Below are 16,949 nucleotides of genomic sequence, written 5' to 3' on the forward strand. Positions count from 1 at the left end.
GCCAACCAACGATGGCCCACATCCCACAAATGAATACACTAAAAAATACCAGCAAGAAAAAAACAGGAATTCTCTGTCAATAGTTCCCATGAACATTTAATAAATCTCCCCAAGAGGGGTAGTGTGGTACAGGGGTTGTGCCTCTATCTCTCAGCCAGAAGACGCAGCTAGTGTTGTACCTCTGAACATGCTGCACTGAAAACATCTGCAGAAAAATAATGGCAAGCATATGGAAAGGCACATATCACAATCCTCATCACTGTAATGCAATAATGGAAGCCATCCAAGCTAATGGCTGAGATAGTTAAAAGTTAAACGTCTCATCTAAAAACAAGCCCCGCATGGGTCAGCACCTGACTAGGAAGGATGATTTGTCAGTTTTAGCTTAACAGACATTTTAAGTTGATCTGCATATTGTTTGCCTACGAGTAATCATTTTACACAGCATTCCTGAAGAATGACTGACAGACATCCTCAAAGACAGAAATCTCAGATTAAGGTAGCAAAAGCAGAAGGGAGTTCAGAAAATCAACTCTTGGTCTGTTGAAAATGTCAACACAATCTGCATGACTAGAGAACAAAGCCTACTTTACCTACTGAAGCCACTGTATAAGTATCCTCCAACTATTCAGCTGCAAGGCCTTCACTGCTTCTGAATTCCAGCTTCAAGTTTACAATCCCTTCATCTTTGCAAGAGAAATCAAGCAAATTAACCTTACACTGATGACAGAAGCTGATCTTATTTTCATTTCTACAATAATTTCTTTTTTACCTATTTAATCTCTGTATGGATATTTTAGCGAACGACTGTAGTGTTTTCAGTTAGTAACTCTTAGCCATAGTTGTGTATCTAAAGTAAACTTTATCGTGCTCAAAGCTATACTGCTAGTTCTTTTTTTTCCATTTAACTATTATCTTTTTTTAAAAATATATTTTTATTAAGAACAAATAGATTTTTAAATATTACAACAAATACAAAACAATGCAATTCAAAACAGTACAAAAATAGTACAAAACTAAACCAAAATAATAAAAAAAATTCCCCAACCCACCCTCCTATACGAATGTATAAACATATATAGAGAAGTATAAAAATAAAAAAAAACCTAAACTAGCTATTTAACTAACTAAATAAATACCTAACAACAAACAAATAAGTAGTAATAACTCAGCCCAGCCAAACAAAACACTCATACGTTCACAGTTTCTCCTCCCTGGATATTGGACTCATGAAACACAATCGTTACGGCTATATAAAACCCCTTGTTAGCGTGGCAGATAAATCTGGGTCCAGGTATTTCAAAAAGGGTTGCCATGTCTTGTAAAAATTCTCAGTTTTGTGGTGTACCATATTTGTGAGAAAATCCAGGGGAATATGCTCCATAACAATCTTCCGCCAACCCGACAGGCCTGGGGGGTTTTCTGATATCCAACCTCGCAAGATAGTCTTCCTTGCACAGAATATAAGAATATTGAAAAGTTTTGCCTTATGCGAGTCTGCAGGAAATACAAAAGGAGCGAAATAGGGTCTTTCTCCACCCCGATACCTAAAATCCTCTCCATTGCACCCACCACAGTACTCCAATATGTTTGAAGCCTGTCACAAGACCAAAGACAATGGGTAAGAGTACCCGTACAGACCTTGCACTTGGGGCATGCTGAAGATACCCCTGGTTTAAATTTTGACAAACGATCTGGGGCTAAGTGGACCCTGTGGAGAATCTTCAACTGTAAAGCAAATTGATATCTTCCTTGCATTCTCCCAAATATCCTCCCATGCCTCTGAAGAAACTTCAACACCCAGCTCTCTTTCCCACATCTTGCAGAGTCGATCAGACTCATTGGGTGGCACCCCCCAATTGGTGATATAGAGTACTGACAGAGAGTGTACTCTTAGCCCTTAGTACCCCTCTTTCTATGTCAGATTTGTAGGGACCAGTCAAAAGTGTGGTCCTTTTTTGAATAAAATCCCTAACTTGAAAAAAACGAAAGAGGTCTCTATTAGGTAACTCGTACTTCTGTACTAACTGATCGAAGGACATCATTACATCTACCTCAAATAAATCACCCATGCACAGATATACCCCTAGCTGCCCAACATTTAAATCCTGAATCTATCATACCTAGTTGAAAACTCGGCATACCCACTAAAGGTGTAAATAAAGATGTTTTGCCAATATTACCTTCCCTCTACCAAATTGCCCTCCATGCTTTAACAGTATTGATGACAATTGGGTTATGGCAATATTCCCTAACTGTCCTCACCTTGTCCAAAAAGAGCAAACTGGTAAGGGGGCACCTTGCCTGGGAGACTTCGATATTTAGCCATATTGAAAGAGGGTCCCCACAAACCCAATCACTTACGTAGGTCAAAAGCGAGCTTAATTGGTCATTTTTAATGTCCGGAAGGTCTACTCCTCCCAATCTGTGAGGCAACTGCAGTTTGGCTAATTTAATGAGGGGCCGCTTATGGTGCCAGATAAAGGAGCTGAACCAACTGTTCAGTCTCCTGAGTGTTTGTTTATTGAAAATCAGGGGGAGCATCCGTATAGGGTATAGCAAACGAGGGAGAATATTCATCTTCATAAGCGCTATCCGACCCAACCATGAGACTGGAAGTGCCTCCCATCTGTGGAGATCTTGTTTAATTTTTTCAAATAATTGAGCAAAATTGGCTTTGAACAGCCAATCCAGAACTGGAGGAATGAATATGCCCAAATACACAAAACCCCCCTGTGACCACCGAAATGGGAATCTATAGTCACTCTCAAGAGCCAACTCTTTCGAAAGACCACACATCAGCATAGCCTCTGATTTAGCAAAATTAATCTTATACCCTGAAAAAGCGCCAAACGCGTGGATGCATTGTATCAGGTAAGGCACTGAAACTGCTGGATTTGTCAAGAAAATTAGAACATCATCTGCATACAGCGAGATCTTATGTAATTTTGACCCCACTTCTGGAGCTGATATATTGAGATCCCCACGAATGGCCTCTGCCAACGGTTCAATCACCAACGTATAAAGTAATGGTGAAAGGGGACAGCCCTACCAGCTGCCCCTAGAAATATTAAAATTGCTTGATCGTACCCCGTTGGTAATGACCGCAGCGAGAGGTACACTGTAGAGAACCTTTACCCATCTTATGAAAACTTCGCCCAGACCAAACCGGTCTAGAGTATAGAAAAGGTACGGCCACTCAACTCTGTCAAATGCCTTCTCTGCATCTAAAGAAATCACCAATCCCTTTATTGACTGCTGTTGGCATGCTTGAATTACGTTAAGCAGCTTCCTAACGTAATTGGAGGATCTGCGACCCTTTATGAAGCCTGTCTGATCCTCTTTAATAATAGAAGGTAACACAGTCTCCAGTCTTAATGCAAGAGCCTTAGAAAGGATCTTAAAGTCCACATTTAAGAGCGAAATGGGCCTGTATGAAGCACAGTCTTCCGGATCCTTCCCTTTTTTAAGGATAAGTGAAATATTGGCCTCTCTCAGAGATGGTGGGAGACAAACATGACTGTATGAATCATTAAACATATTCAGCATCGGGCCTGACAGTATACTTCTAAATTCCTTATAGAATTCACTGGGAAGTCCATCAGGCCTTTCCACTCTGAAGCTGCCTCACAGCCTCCTGCACTTCTTGCTCTGATAATGGGGCATTGAGAAAGGACTGTTGTTCAGGAGTCTCACCTGGAAGCTTCAGATCTCTAAAAAAGGCCTGCCCCTCCTCACAATTCTCAGACTGATATAATTTAGAGCAGAATCTCTGGAATGCCACATTAATCTTTTTAGAATCACATGTTAGGTTCCCAGACCCTTCCCTAATCGCTGTAATGGTTTGTGGGGCACTTCTCTTTCTGGCAAGGTATACTAAGTATTTGCCTGGCTTGTCACCATGCTCGCATAACCTTTGCTTTGCAAAAGCCAGCTCCTTCTTTGCCGTCTGCGTGAGCATGGAATTTAGTGCGGACCGCAATGCCGTAATCCTCTGTAGTTTGACCAATGAGGGTCTGTCAAAATAGGCCTTCTCGGCTGCCTTCAACCATGCTTCAAAGAGACGTTGCTGCTCACCCTTCTGCCGCTTCCTACTTGTGGAATATGAAATAACTAACCCTCTGGCATAAGCTTTGGCAGTTTCCCAGAGAACAAATGAGCTATCAACCAAGCCAATGTTGATGTCTAGGAATGCCCGAAATTCCCTAGAGAAATACTCCACAAACTTGCTGTCCATGAGAATAAAGGGGTCCATTCACCAGTACCTTAAATCCACTGTAACATCCTTAATTTTAACCAGATGGCAATATTACCAATCGTACAGAATGCCACCAGATTCAGGGTTACCGCAGGGGTCAGAAAAAAATCAATCCTCGTGTGACATCTGTGCAGATTGGAGAAAAACGTTAAATCCCTACCTGTAGGGTGGAGACACCTCCAGATGTCCACCAATCCTAATTCCCCACATAAACCTAATAACTGTTTAGTTTGTGCAGAGGGTATCGAGGGACCTTTAGGCAACCTGTCTACTGTGGGGTCCATGAGGCAGTTAAAATCTCCCCCTATAATGATGTGCTGAGACTTGAGACTTATCAGTTTAGAAAAAGCATCTTCCAAGAATTTAAGAGGATGAGCTGGGGGACAATAAACATTTAAATGCCATATTTTCCCCATTTATCAAGGCTTTAAGAATTACAAACCTCCCGTATGTGTCTTTAACACATTCCATCAATTTAAATGAGAGATTTTTCCTAACCAATATAGCCACTCCCCTACTTCTGGTATTAAATGATGAAAAATAAACTCGGTCAAAGCCATTCTGCTGTAATTTCAGGTGCTCTTTGTCATCCAAATGTGTCTCCTGTAACAAAGCAATATCTACCTTCTGCTTTCTAAGACTGAAGAGTACCTTCTTCCTCTTAATTGGTGAGTGACTTCCCATGATATTCCAGGTACACCATTTAATCAAATCATTAGCCATAATCTTCTGCAATTACATTTAAATTCCAGAGAGGAGGAACACGAACCACAAATTGCTGAGCTTTAGTGTCGCATGATCCACCAAATATAAAAACTACATAAACTAAAACCACTACATTTAACAAACATATAAAATTATTAAAAATAAAAAACAACAAAAACCAGAAAACAAACCAACATATAAAGCACCAATAGCGCTGAATAGGGGAACTCACCCCCTGCCCAGAGGGGGCAACTACCCGTCCCGAACTGCCCATAAATAGGCATCTAACCATCTCAACCACCTTCACTTCTCCCAGCTAGAGCCACATCGCAAGCACAAGCTAAAAAGAATAAACACCCCATAGAATATTAATATGAATAAAAAATTCTTTTATTAAAAAAAGGGGAATAAATACCCCACCCATCCTTTGGTATGTCCTAACTTAGAAATTTAAAATGTACATCTTAACCACCGCCAGACATAGTTTGAACCAAATTATTATCAATAGAGGTAAAAAAAAGGGGAAATACAAAGCTCCAACTGGATTTCCTCCATTTCTTTTACAGAATAATAAATGCATACCCAAGCAACGATATTTATACATACTACAATTGTTTAACTTAGGTTAGTTTGTCCACAAAGTCTCTTGCCTTCTCCGATGTGTCAAAGAGATGCATGGATCCATCTAAGGTGATCCGAAGCACTGCCGGATATCTCAGGGAGTACTGAATCCCAAGCTCCTTCAAACTTCTCTTGACACCATCATACGATTTTCGTTTCTGGATCACCGCTGCTGAAAAGTCCTGAAAAAACATGATTTTAGACCCCTCGTAAATTAGGGCCTTTGGATCCTTCCCCTGGAGTCTGGAAGCCTCCATGACTCTCTCCTTATCCCGGTAATGATGGAACGGCACCAGGAAAGGACGAGGGCGTTGACCCAGACCCGACCTCCCTGCTGCGACCCGGTCAGCCCTCTCTATCTTCAATCCTCTCATGCCAGTCTCCAAGTCAAGGAATTTCGGAAGCCAATCTTCAAGAAATTCCACAGGCTGTGCACCTTTCTTACCCTCTGGCAGACCGATGATCCGAATGTGTTTTCTCCTGCCCCTGTTTTCAAGATCATCCACTTGGTCACGCAAATTACGAACCTGCGTCTTCAGGGCTTGGATCTCTTCCTTGAATGAACTGGTATCAGCTTCCACCACTGTGACCCTGTGCTCCACCTCATCCGTCCTCTTCTCCAGGTCTCCCAGCTGCTGCTCATGCTTCTGCAGCATGAGAGAGACTGCAGCCAGCTTCTCTTCAATCTGTTTCCCCAAGATCTCGCGAGAGTTCGAGAGCTGGTTCACCAGGTCCTGGAGAGTAATCTGCTCTGAGGCTGCTGCAGGCTGAGCTGCAGGCCCGGCCTCAGATGCTCCTCCTCCCTTTTTAGGCATTTCTGAACAGCTGAAAATACAGGTAAGTCAATTTTTAAATGTTTCTTGGTGCTCCACAATCTTTCCAACACCCCAAGAGATCCTGATGACCTGGGTTGGGTGGGTTAAAGGACTGTCCTGCTCCTGCTGCGATGCAAAGCTCTGCAGTGTGATCTTCTCAGATCGCCACCATCTTAGATCCCCTCTAGTTCTTTTTAAAATGAAACACAAAAACTAAAAGGGAAAAAAAAGAGGTCTAAGATATTGTACTTAATGAACGACTCTGAAGAAGAATCAGGTGTGCGCAGGACAATATACTTTATTTGGTTAGTAAGGCACCAACGGGGGTCCTCCTGAATTTTGCCTGCATTTTCTAAATGTTATGGACCTTGGAATATATTTCTTTTACTCCACCTTGGTCACCTTGTAACTGTGCCTCTGTCATTGGCAGATAAACCTGAATCATTCATTTCTATTGATGCTGCCAGTTTTTTGAATTATTCCACAGATACTCCACACAGTCAGATAAATTGAGTTACATTTATAATTTTTAATGACTCTTCCCTACATTGGCTTTACTGTCTGATGCACTATTACCATTAAACCTCCTGTTCCTTTTTATTCCAGTTGACTTGTTGTTACCTACATCAGTGTAAAAAGTGAAGTAAATTTGCCATACTCGCAGAGAACACTGCAGCCAACTTAGAATAATAGACTTCCCTAAACATATTTCATCTTCACAATGAGGTGTCTGATACATTTTCTAATATGCAAAGGCTGCTTGATTCAAAGGAAATCAGGTAAGACTCTAGGACAAGAGCAAATTACTGCAGATGCTGGAATCTGCACTGAAAAAAACAAATGCCAGAACTCCACCAACCTCCAGATACATCGTATCATCGTCGTCATGTCCGCCACCTCCAAACGGACCCCACCACCAGGGATATATTCCCTCCCCTCCCCTATCAGCGTTCCGAAAAGACCACTCCCTCCGTGACTCCCTCGTCAGGTTCACACCCCCCACCAACCCAATCTTCACTCCCGGCACCTTCCCCTGCAACCGCAAGCAATGCAAAACTTATCTGTGTAGTCAGAAGTCTAGGATCTATTCTACTCTTTACTCTTAACCTTAAACTTTACTCTTACAACTTATATCACGCAGTTTAGAACACCTGACAAAGATCTTTGCAAACACTGCTGAATGAGAATGCAATGCTGGAGTAAACTTCAGTTCAATGTCAAAAGTGACACACTCTGAACTTAGACTCACTCTTCACACTAGAGTAAAGCATTATAAGGCAGAATGTGGATGTTAATGCAGTACTGGACATCATTCATCCTTAGCGAGTGTGCGCTTATGAGACACAAAGGTACAATGTGCTTTTGCCCTCATAGAAATTCACAGTCATGAATGACAACATAAAATGGCCATACATGTGGAAAATGAGTGAAGGAAAGGTCTGATTAGAAGGTGCTCACATTAACTTTGATATTAGTAATCTCCTCCCAAGATACAAAGTCTTGGCTGCATCATGAACATAAAGTTTTTAAGAATGTACAAAATTTGTTGCTATCCAGGATACTTCTCAGAGATGAGCATCTCTTGCTATTATAACTTTTACTCTCTTTGGCACATGTCAACAGATTGCTTAACTCTGCACACATATTTTCAGATGCGCTATTTAATTTAACAATGCATTTATACCCAGGCCATCTGCTGCCCCTCAAAGGACTTTCATTCTCTTTGCCTTCCCATTATGTCTAGGTGCACAGCACAGGTTGAAAGAGCATTATCTGCTGTGGATGCTGGAAGATATTAATGGACGAGCCCTGGGAATTTATGGCTAGAGGGACCGGTCAGGCTGAGAGTGTCCTGCGCAGAGTCAGGCACACCTTTCCTGGCAGCAATGTCCCCAGGGTTGGGGCTTGCAAGTCGTGGGGCCAGGCACCTCTGGTGTCTACTGAGAATTCTGGAGGATCTTGATGTGGCTCGTCCTCTATCTTGCACCAGCCTGTTCTCTGGAGAAGAAAGGACAACTGCACTGAGGTCCGGGTCTCTTACCCTCTGACGCTGTTTCTCTGCAGCGTACTGCTGGACATAGCTCGCAATTATAACAGTTAATGGAGACAGCCATACACACGGACAATGGAGCCGACACTGGATCGGTAATGTTGGTGAACTCCTCAAACCTTCAATCCAGTTTGCTGAGTGTCTCATTGCTGTCCCTGGACCTGCTTGTGCATTTACATGAGGTTATTAAACACCGGTGCCCACTAGGTCATCTTCTGCTGGGGCCTGAGCAGAGATGCCTGGTCTCCAGCCAAGTGGCCTTAGGTGCCTTTCAACCTTGACCAGTTGCAGAGGCTGGTCCAATCCTGAGTCCAATCCAGAGAACGTTCCCATGGAGGTGAGTCTCAGAGCTGGTATAGGCCTGCAAGAGAAAAACTTGCCAGTACACTCTTTGAGGGATCGTGACTTTCTCTCTAAAAGTCGCAGAGGAATTGATGCCTGGGGAGGCAAGTCGCTTCAGGGTGGAGGCACTGTTGGTGCCTGCCTAATATAAGAGAGGGAATTAATTGTGCTACAGGGATAGAAGCTTGAAGAATAAGATCATGGTGGAGGTCATGGGAGAACAGCACAGTACAATGAGGCTTACTCGGTCACTTCAACATGGAGGTCTTAGCATCGCCACAGAAGCAGCCACAACCGCTCCAATAAGTTCAAAAGGTTTCTCATTGAGGGGGATGAGAAGAAAAATGTCGACCACCCTAAACTCCACTCCCATATTTGCCTTGATGGCCTTCATTTGGGCTTGTACTCCTACAATGATACAAACAAAGATATTAAGTGAGATTCAAGCGGTTGGAAGAGCTTGTTGGTGGTTGTTCATGAGCAGGAGAGGCTGGGCAGTGCCCCAGTGAATGAGTCGGAAGGGCAGGAAGGCCTCATAGCTTGGAAAGGCAAGATAATGAAGGTCATTGACGTCTTATGGCAGCAGTTAAGTTCCTTCCGTTCGTAGAAATAGCACTGACTCCTGGGTGGTACTATGGTCTTATTGGTAGTTCTGAGGCCTTCCCCTCCGTCCACCAGAATCTCCACATCTCCTTCAGTGAAACAGTGTGGCAGCTTTCCTTTCTCAACTCTTTTAGAATTGCATCGAGCAGCACACTTGCAATGGTATTTCCTGGCTGGCAGCATTTGAACTGGTCTGAAGCGGGAGTTTAGACATGGTGCCAACACCTACAGCGAGGACGTCTGTCTCTGTGACAGGATGGCCAAACAATATGGGCATCACGGAGCCTGAATGCATGAATAATGAGGCGAGTTGTGGAAGTTTGCATGAGCAAAGTCTGGATTGCCCATTGTGGGAAACTCCCTGCAAATCCCCACTTAGGCCAAAATACAGCACAATTCAGCCTTCTGTGTGTTCAAGTATGAAATGAGGTCGGTGTGTTCACTAAGCCTTAACCTGTGCCTACTGTCCCTGTCAGAACCATCACCTGGTCAGTTGCTGAGCGAAGCTAGCAAGAGATCAGATGTCCTCCATCATGATGCACTTTCCTTTAACTTAAAATTAAAGAGACAGTCCAAACAATAATCTGTTTATAACAATGTTATGCTTCTAACATCTCTCCTTGAAAGATCTAAAATTATTAACTTTGTTTTAAATTCACTCGCGAGATGTGGACATGGCTGCCTCACCAGTATTTATAGCCCGTCTGTGGTTGCCCTTCAGAAGGTGATAGTGAGCTGCTACCTTAAGCCATGTAGATGCACAATGTCCTTAGCGGGGGGACGTCCGGGATTTTGACCCAGCGGTAGTGAATTAACAGCAATACATTTCCAAGACAGGATGGTGAGAGTGGCTTAGAGGGTAACTTGCAGTTGATGGTGCTCCCAAGTATCTGCTGCCCTTGTCCTTCTAGATGGAAGTGGTCATGGGTTTGGAAGATTCTGTCTAAGGATCTTGGCAAAGTAGTGATTTCTACAACAATGTCTGAATGTAGTGCTGCAAACATATTATGAACCAATTCACTCCATTTAGCACAAGTATCTCTCCCTTGTTGTCACATTTCATCATTAAACAGTCTGCCTTGACAGCATTATAAAACTCAATCCATGCAAATCTCAGTTGACAGTTAGAACTGGAAGTTCAATTTCTATGAATTTCAAGTTTCTTCCAAATTGAAGTGAATTTACTATACGTGACTTAATTTTCCATTATTTTCATAGTTAGCACCCTTTCTCATTTACGGTGTATTTTACAGCTTTCCCATATTCTGGGTTGGAAAATTGGCTTGGTCTGGTTAACTTTGTCAAGAACAACATTGCTGACCTTTGATAATGTCTTGGGTTTGGTGTGGCTGGCAGGTGTGAAGTGTAAACGCAGAAGACATTTTCTGAGATTGTATTTCTTACTCTCTGGATTCAGTAGCTTCTTTACTCCTCTTCAAAACCAGGCACCATTTTATCATCAATGGTTATCTTTTAACATTAACTCTGAACAGGATGGTTCAATGACTAACTACGGATCTCTGTTCTCTTACATGGCTGCGGGATTTTAATGACCAAGTCTGTGAAGGAACTCTCATGTAGCCATAACAGCTGAATTGTTCTCCTCCTGTTTAAATGCAGGTTTACTATTCTTCAGTAGTTAAAAATCACACAGCATCAGGTTATAGTCCAAAAGGTTTATTTGGAAGCACTAGCTTTCAGAGTGATGCTCCTTCATCAGGTAGTCTTCAGATGAAATGTGGTTGGGTTGCGGGGGGTGGTAATTTTTCTAGGACCATGTAATTAATTCCACTACAATGTTACACACAAATATTACAGTACTTTAAATAATATACTGATTTATATTATTTCAAAATAAACCAGAAATCAAAACAACTTGAGAAGAAGGTTTGTTTGGAGATTAGGCATGTTTCAGCACTGGTTCCTCAATTGCTGATACATGCCCTAGTGCACCAGTATATCCATGGACAGGAGGCTTATAGGTTTCATTTTACCGAATTTGGTTTATGTAGTTTCCACGATAAATGGTACAGAAAGTACAGTTTAGATCTCTGTGAGAAGTTCTGGGAATAGTGATAACACCACATCAGATGTATGACTTACTGCTCCTTATGATTTTAGGTGTAAACTCTAAAGCCAGTTCAGAAACAACATAAACTAAGGAAATGTGCGGGCGTTGCAAGAAGCTGGAATTATGTCCATAAACAGCAGAGGGTACTAACTGAGCTTTGTGTAGAACTAACAGAATAGATGGAGGAAATTTAGGCACCAGTCACTTATGTCTGAATTCCCTAAATTTTAAGACTAAAATTTGGTAGTTTTGACACTGAGCTTTAAGAATGTTCTGAACCATGAGGCCGAAGCCATTAAATAACCTTTTAAAATGGTGGTCAGGATCCGATTACAGGATTTCAGCCCCACTCCCAGCATTGGCAGTTTTGAAGCTTCGAGCTGTTCTGACATCACCAGCCTCACTGCAAGACCCTGACCAATTGACATGAAGCTGGGCTAACCTTGTGATTTTTGTCAGCTCAGTGGCACCATGAACCATTGGAAAAGTGTGCTCTTAAATCAGGAACCTTTTAATTTAGATAAATGTGAGGTTCTGCATTTTGCTAAGGCAAACCAGGGCAGGACTTATAGAGTTAATAGTCAGTCCTTGGAGAGCGATGTCGAACAAAAGGACCTTGGGGTGTAGTTACTTGAAAGCAGAGTTGCAGGTAGACATGGTAGTGAAGATGACGTTTGGCATGCTTGCCTTCATTGGTCAGTGTATAGAGTATAGGAGTTGGGAGGTCATGTTGCGACTGTACATTGGTGAGGCCACTTTCAGATTACTGTGTACAATTCTGGTCATCCATCAGTCGGAAGGATGTTGTTAAACTTGAGAAGGCACAGAAAAGAGTTACAAGGATGGTGCCAGGACTGGAGGGTTTGAGTTATAGGGAGAAGCTGAATAGGCTGGAACCTCTCCCCACCCCCATCCCGAGTGCCAGAGGCTGAGGGGGTGACCTTACAGAGGTTTTTTAAATCATGACGGGCATGAATATGGTGAACATTCAAGGTCTTTTTCCATGCTTGAGGAATCCAAAACTGGAGGCCACAGTTTTAAGGTGAGAGGTAAAAGATATAAAAGGGACCTGAGGGGTAACTTTTTCATGCAGAACAAGCTGCCAGAGGAAGGCTCATACAATTACAACATTTAAAAGACATCTGGATGGGCATATAAATAGCAAGGGATTAGAGGGATATGGGCCAAATGCTGACAAATGGGACTAAGTCAGATTGGGATGATTGGTTAGGACAGATGAGTTGGACAGAAGGATCTGTTTACAAGCTGTGTGACTCTATAGTTGTGATTAAGTAGCAAAATACAACTTCAATGCATTGATGATAGTGCTTCTTTTTTAGAACATAGCCCGTTAAATTAATGAGTATTTTGAAACCAGAGATGTTTTAAGATTGTATAGAGAACATTATTTCCTTGATACAGTGCTTCTTCACATTAAATGTTTGGCTAATCTCCACAACCACTAATGAATTCAGGTCAGCAGAGTTTATTGAAATAATTATCAAGAGAACAATGAGTTTATTCATATCAACAGTTTTATAAGTTTCTGAGAGTAATTTTTAAAAGGTAGTATTTAAATGGCTATTATTTGAATGGTTTTATAACTTCTTAATGAGGGTCTTTTGGCACACTGGTAGTGTCCATGCCTCTGGGTTAGAGCCTCTGGGTTCAAGTATCACCTTCCCCAGACATATATCATAATATCTTAAAAATGTGTTGCTGGAAAAGCGCAGCAGGTCAGGCAGCATCCAAGGAGAAGGAGAATCGCCGTTTTGGGCATAAGCCTATTCTTCCTGAAGAAGGGCTTATGCCCAAAACGTCGATTCTCCTTCTCCTTGGATGCTGCCTGACCTGCTGCGCTTTTCCAGCAACACATTTTTAAGCTCTGACCTCCAGCATCTGCTGTCCTCACTTCTCCTATATATCATAATATGTCTGAATGAGTTGATCGGATTGGACATTCTGAAGTGATATTGGAATTAATGTCTATTTTTTGACAGTTTCATGAGCATCTCAAACTTTTCAATGATGTATTAGGGCTCAGGAGCATGGAGATAAGAGGGGCATGGAGGACTTGGGTGAGCACAGGACTGAGGGAGACATGGGAGGATGGAGACGGTATTGGGATAGGTGGCAACTGAGGAGTGTGAGGGAAGTGAGGACTGAGGGGTATGGGCCCTAACACTCATCACATTGAATGGAGCTAGGCCTTTGAGACAGCCATCTTTACTAACTGCCCAACCTTTTGGAGGCAGGACTCCTATCTCTGCCATCCTAACATGAAATCAGCCTGGGCTGACAGAGGGCAGCACTATGACATTGGGGAATCTCCCAACTTCTGTTTCCCACCTCAAGGGAGACAATCTGGCCTGGGACCTTACTGAGGTTCAGTTATGTTGGGCCTTAAAGCAGCCCTCATGTTTGATAGTCTTTTCAGCTGGATTAAAGTGAAATGCACACTGGCACAGAATCAGTTGTGGCAGCATAGTAAAATATACTGATCTGAAGGTGCCCAATAGACTATTAGCTCCTGCTAACACCAGCAGTGAGCAATCTCTCAATGAGCTGAAACTAAAAGGAATCTAAAACGTATCTAAAATCTTGTCACAATAATTTTACTCATTACTTTAGCAGGTTTAACAATGATTCATGATTCAAAGTTATTCATAGAGATGCACAGCACAGAAAGAGACCTTTCAGTCCAACTTGCCCATGCCAACCAGAAATCCTAAAATAATCTAGTCCCATTTGCCAGCACCCAGCCCATATCCCCCTAAACCCTTCCTATTCATATACCCATCCAAATGCCTTTTAAATGCTTTAATTGTACCAGCCTCCACCACTTCCTCTGGCAGCTCATTCCATACACGCAGCACCCTCTGCGTGTTAAAGTTGCCCCTTAGGTCCCTTTTAAATCTTACCCCTCTCACCCTAAACCCATTCCCTCTAGTTCTTGGCTCCCCCACCCCAGAGAAATGACCTTGTCTATTTACCCTATCCATACCCCTCATGATTTCATAAACCGCTATAAGGTCACCTCTCAGCCTCCAATGCTCCAGAGAAAACAGCCCCAGCCTTTTCAACCTCTCCCTATTGCTTAAAGATGATAAATGAGCCCTGGTATTATACTAGGCTCTGAAAAGGTTAACAATGTCATAAATCCCAAACATTATCAGGAAAGCATATGACTGTGGGCAGAAGAACAAAGGATGTTAAAGGAAGAAGACCTAACATCTGGTCTTCCTCAAAGACTCTGTAGAAAATTTATCACATCAATGTAACCTGTAACTAGCTGTTGAAATGCAGTAAAATACATTTTGCTCACTAGTTAGGTCTGTTCAAACATACTAGACCAAATAAGTCTTGCAGTTTCTGCACTTAAAGAGGATAGTGCCGATAACTTGTGCGATGAATGGCTGCTCATACAGCATGGTGAGCTGACATGTCCATACAACATCAGAGAGGGGGATAATCTTTACTTGGATATTTTTGAACCAATGGAAGCGATAAAACAGGGGTTGCAGTTGAAAACTAATCATGTTTTCAAAATGTCAAAAAAAATGCAATGATGAGAGACAAGGACAACTGGGATGACTTAGCTGAGAATTATACAAGCTGCATGACAATAATAAAATGTATTGGAGGGTTTCAATTTGCCTGGTCACATTACAGCAACATCTTCAATGAACCATTAAGCTGTTCTCCTCGTTTATAAAACTAGAGTCAAACAGTGGTTTCCGGTTCCATATCTGCCAATTATTTAATTCTTGATGAGGCTTTTCTAAGTGTTCTTTAAAGTTCTCATGCTTGCTTTTAGCTTCTACCATGGCGACCTTGTCTCTTGTAGATCTTTGTGCTTTTGTCATGTACGTCTTGTATATTCCTGATTTTAATTACTCCCCATTGGCAGCCATGGCCTCATCTGCCCAGAGACTAAATGCTGGGATTCACTCTTTTAATTTCTTTGCCTGCTAATCTCACTCTCTCCTCCTTTAAGATGTTGTTTGAAACCTTTTCTTAATTTTAGTTCCTTGTGGTAATAACTCCTTATATGACTTGCTGTCACATTTTGTTTGGCTTTCCTTTTGTGATGTACCATTTTATAACACTCAAAACAATATGTGAATGTAAACATCCGTTGTTTTAAAACAGTGGTCAACTGGAACTGAAATCCTTGGATGAGGAAGCAAATTAGAAGTAGATATTTTATTTAATTTAAGGTAAATTCTCATACTTTTTCATTATCCAATTAAGTGCAAAGCTAATGCTACTTTCAAGTAATAATATAAGAATAAATGAGCAACTATATTGTAGTGGAGAAGTTAGGGCAGACAAATAAGGGCAGCACAGCACCAGGGTCCCAGGTTCGATTCCAGCCTCGGGTGACTGTCTGTGTAGCATTTGTACACTCTCTCCGTGTCTGTGTGGATTGCACAGCCTCTTGTACACATAAATTCTTTAACCTTGGTAGACCTCGGTGGAGCTTGATTTGGCTGGCTCCACATAAATTCTGGGATACTGACTAAGCCCAAATAAAGACATTCCGCAAAATCCTCTGAGCCCCCAACAAGGATGATATTGAGATTATGTAGGTGGCACAAGGTTTTGGGAAGTCAATATGATAAACCTCGGAAGTAATAACACAGATCATAATTCAATGTCTAATGGATGACAAACCTCTCATGATAGCTATTGATAAGTTTCCTATTGCTAAGTGTAAAGCTTCCTGCTATTCTCTCTGTAAGCATGAATTTTTGAGAGAGACTCAGAGCTGCGATCAACTCTCTCTCTTTCCCAAGTTCAGCCACTCTGCCTGCAGTTTCCTTGTTAATAAAGACAGATTGTTTTGTTGGACTAAGTTTGATTGAACTTTTGTTGAATTTGTTTAGCTCTCAGGGTCCTATAGCTGTTTTCAATCCCTTCACCCCACTCTGACATTTCAAACTCAGTCTTGAATATGTCCCAATGACACAGCCTCCACTGTAGAAGAGAATTCTAGACTAATGGTTCTCTGAAAGAACAAATTATTCCTCATCTTCATTTTAACAGACCCTATTTTAACCTGAGTGCCCTAGTTCTGAATTCCATTAGGAGGGGAAACATAATGTCAGCAATTACTCTAACAAACCCCATCAGAACTTTGTTTTCAACAAGGTCACATCTCATAATTCTAAACTCCCAGGGTAGGTGCTCAAATTTTCATCAAAGATAACCCTTTATCCCAGTAATCAGCAAAGTAAATCTGCTTTGAACTGCTTTCAAGACAAGTAAATCCCAGCTAGGTAACGAGACAAAACAGTACAGAAACCAATGCCATATTTGTGGCAAGACACCTTGACTTGTATAGTCCACCCATCTTGTAGTAGAAACCAATATTCCTTGTGCCTTCTTAATTATTTACTGTGCCTTCATGTGACCGCTTTGTGATTCGTGTTCAACATACCCATATCTTTCTGCATTGCTACATTCTTGATATGAGAATTT

The 16,949-nt window shown here is 41.9% G+C and overlaps 1 protein-coding gene and 1 long non-coding RNA gene across 4 annotated transcripts in view; one reads left to right on the plus strand and one right to left on the minus strand.

Annotated features, from left to right (window-relative positions):
• LOC122557945 (N-acetyl-beta-glucosaminyl-glycoprotein 4-beta-N-acetylgalactosaminyltransferase 1-like) overlaps positions 1–16,949 on the minus strand; it is a 727,525-nt gene that overhangs the window by 172,150 nt on the left and 538,426 nt on the right. The gene's annotated exons all lie outside the window — the stretch shown is intronic.
• Positions 6,208–16,949, plus strand: part of LOC148146992 (uncharacterized) — a 44,012-nt gene continuing 33,270 nt past the window's right edge. Inside the window, exons 1-2 of the long non-coding RNA XR_015760207.1 lie at positions 6,208–6,421; positions 7,006–7,178. This is a non-coding gene — a long non-coding RNA (uncharacterized LOC148146992). The remainder of the gene's footprint in view (positions 6,422–7,005; positions 7,179–16,949) is intronic.

This window comes from Chiloscyllium plagiosum, unplaced genomic scaffold (assembly GCF_037043375.1).
Source record: "Chiloscyllium plagiosum isolate Xiang-an unplaced genomic scaffold, Cpla_swu_hap1 HiC_scaffold_18, whole genome shotgun sequence".
In the NCBI taxonomy this organism is placed as follows: domain Eukaryota; kingdom Metazoa; phylum Chordata; class Chondrichthyes; order Orectolobiformes; family Hemiscylliidae; genus Chiloscyllium; species Chiloscyllium plagiosum.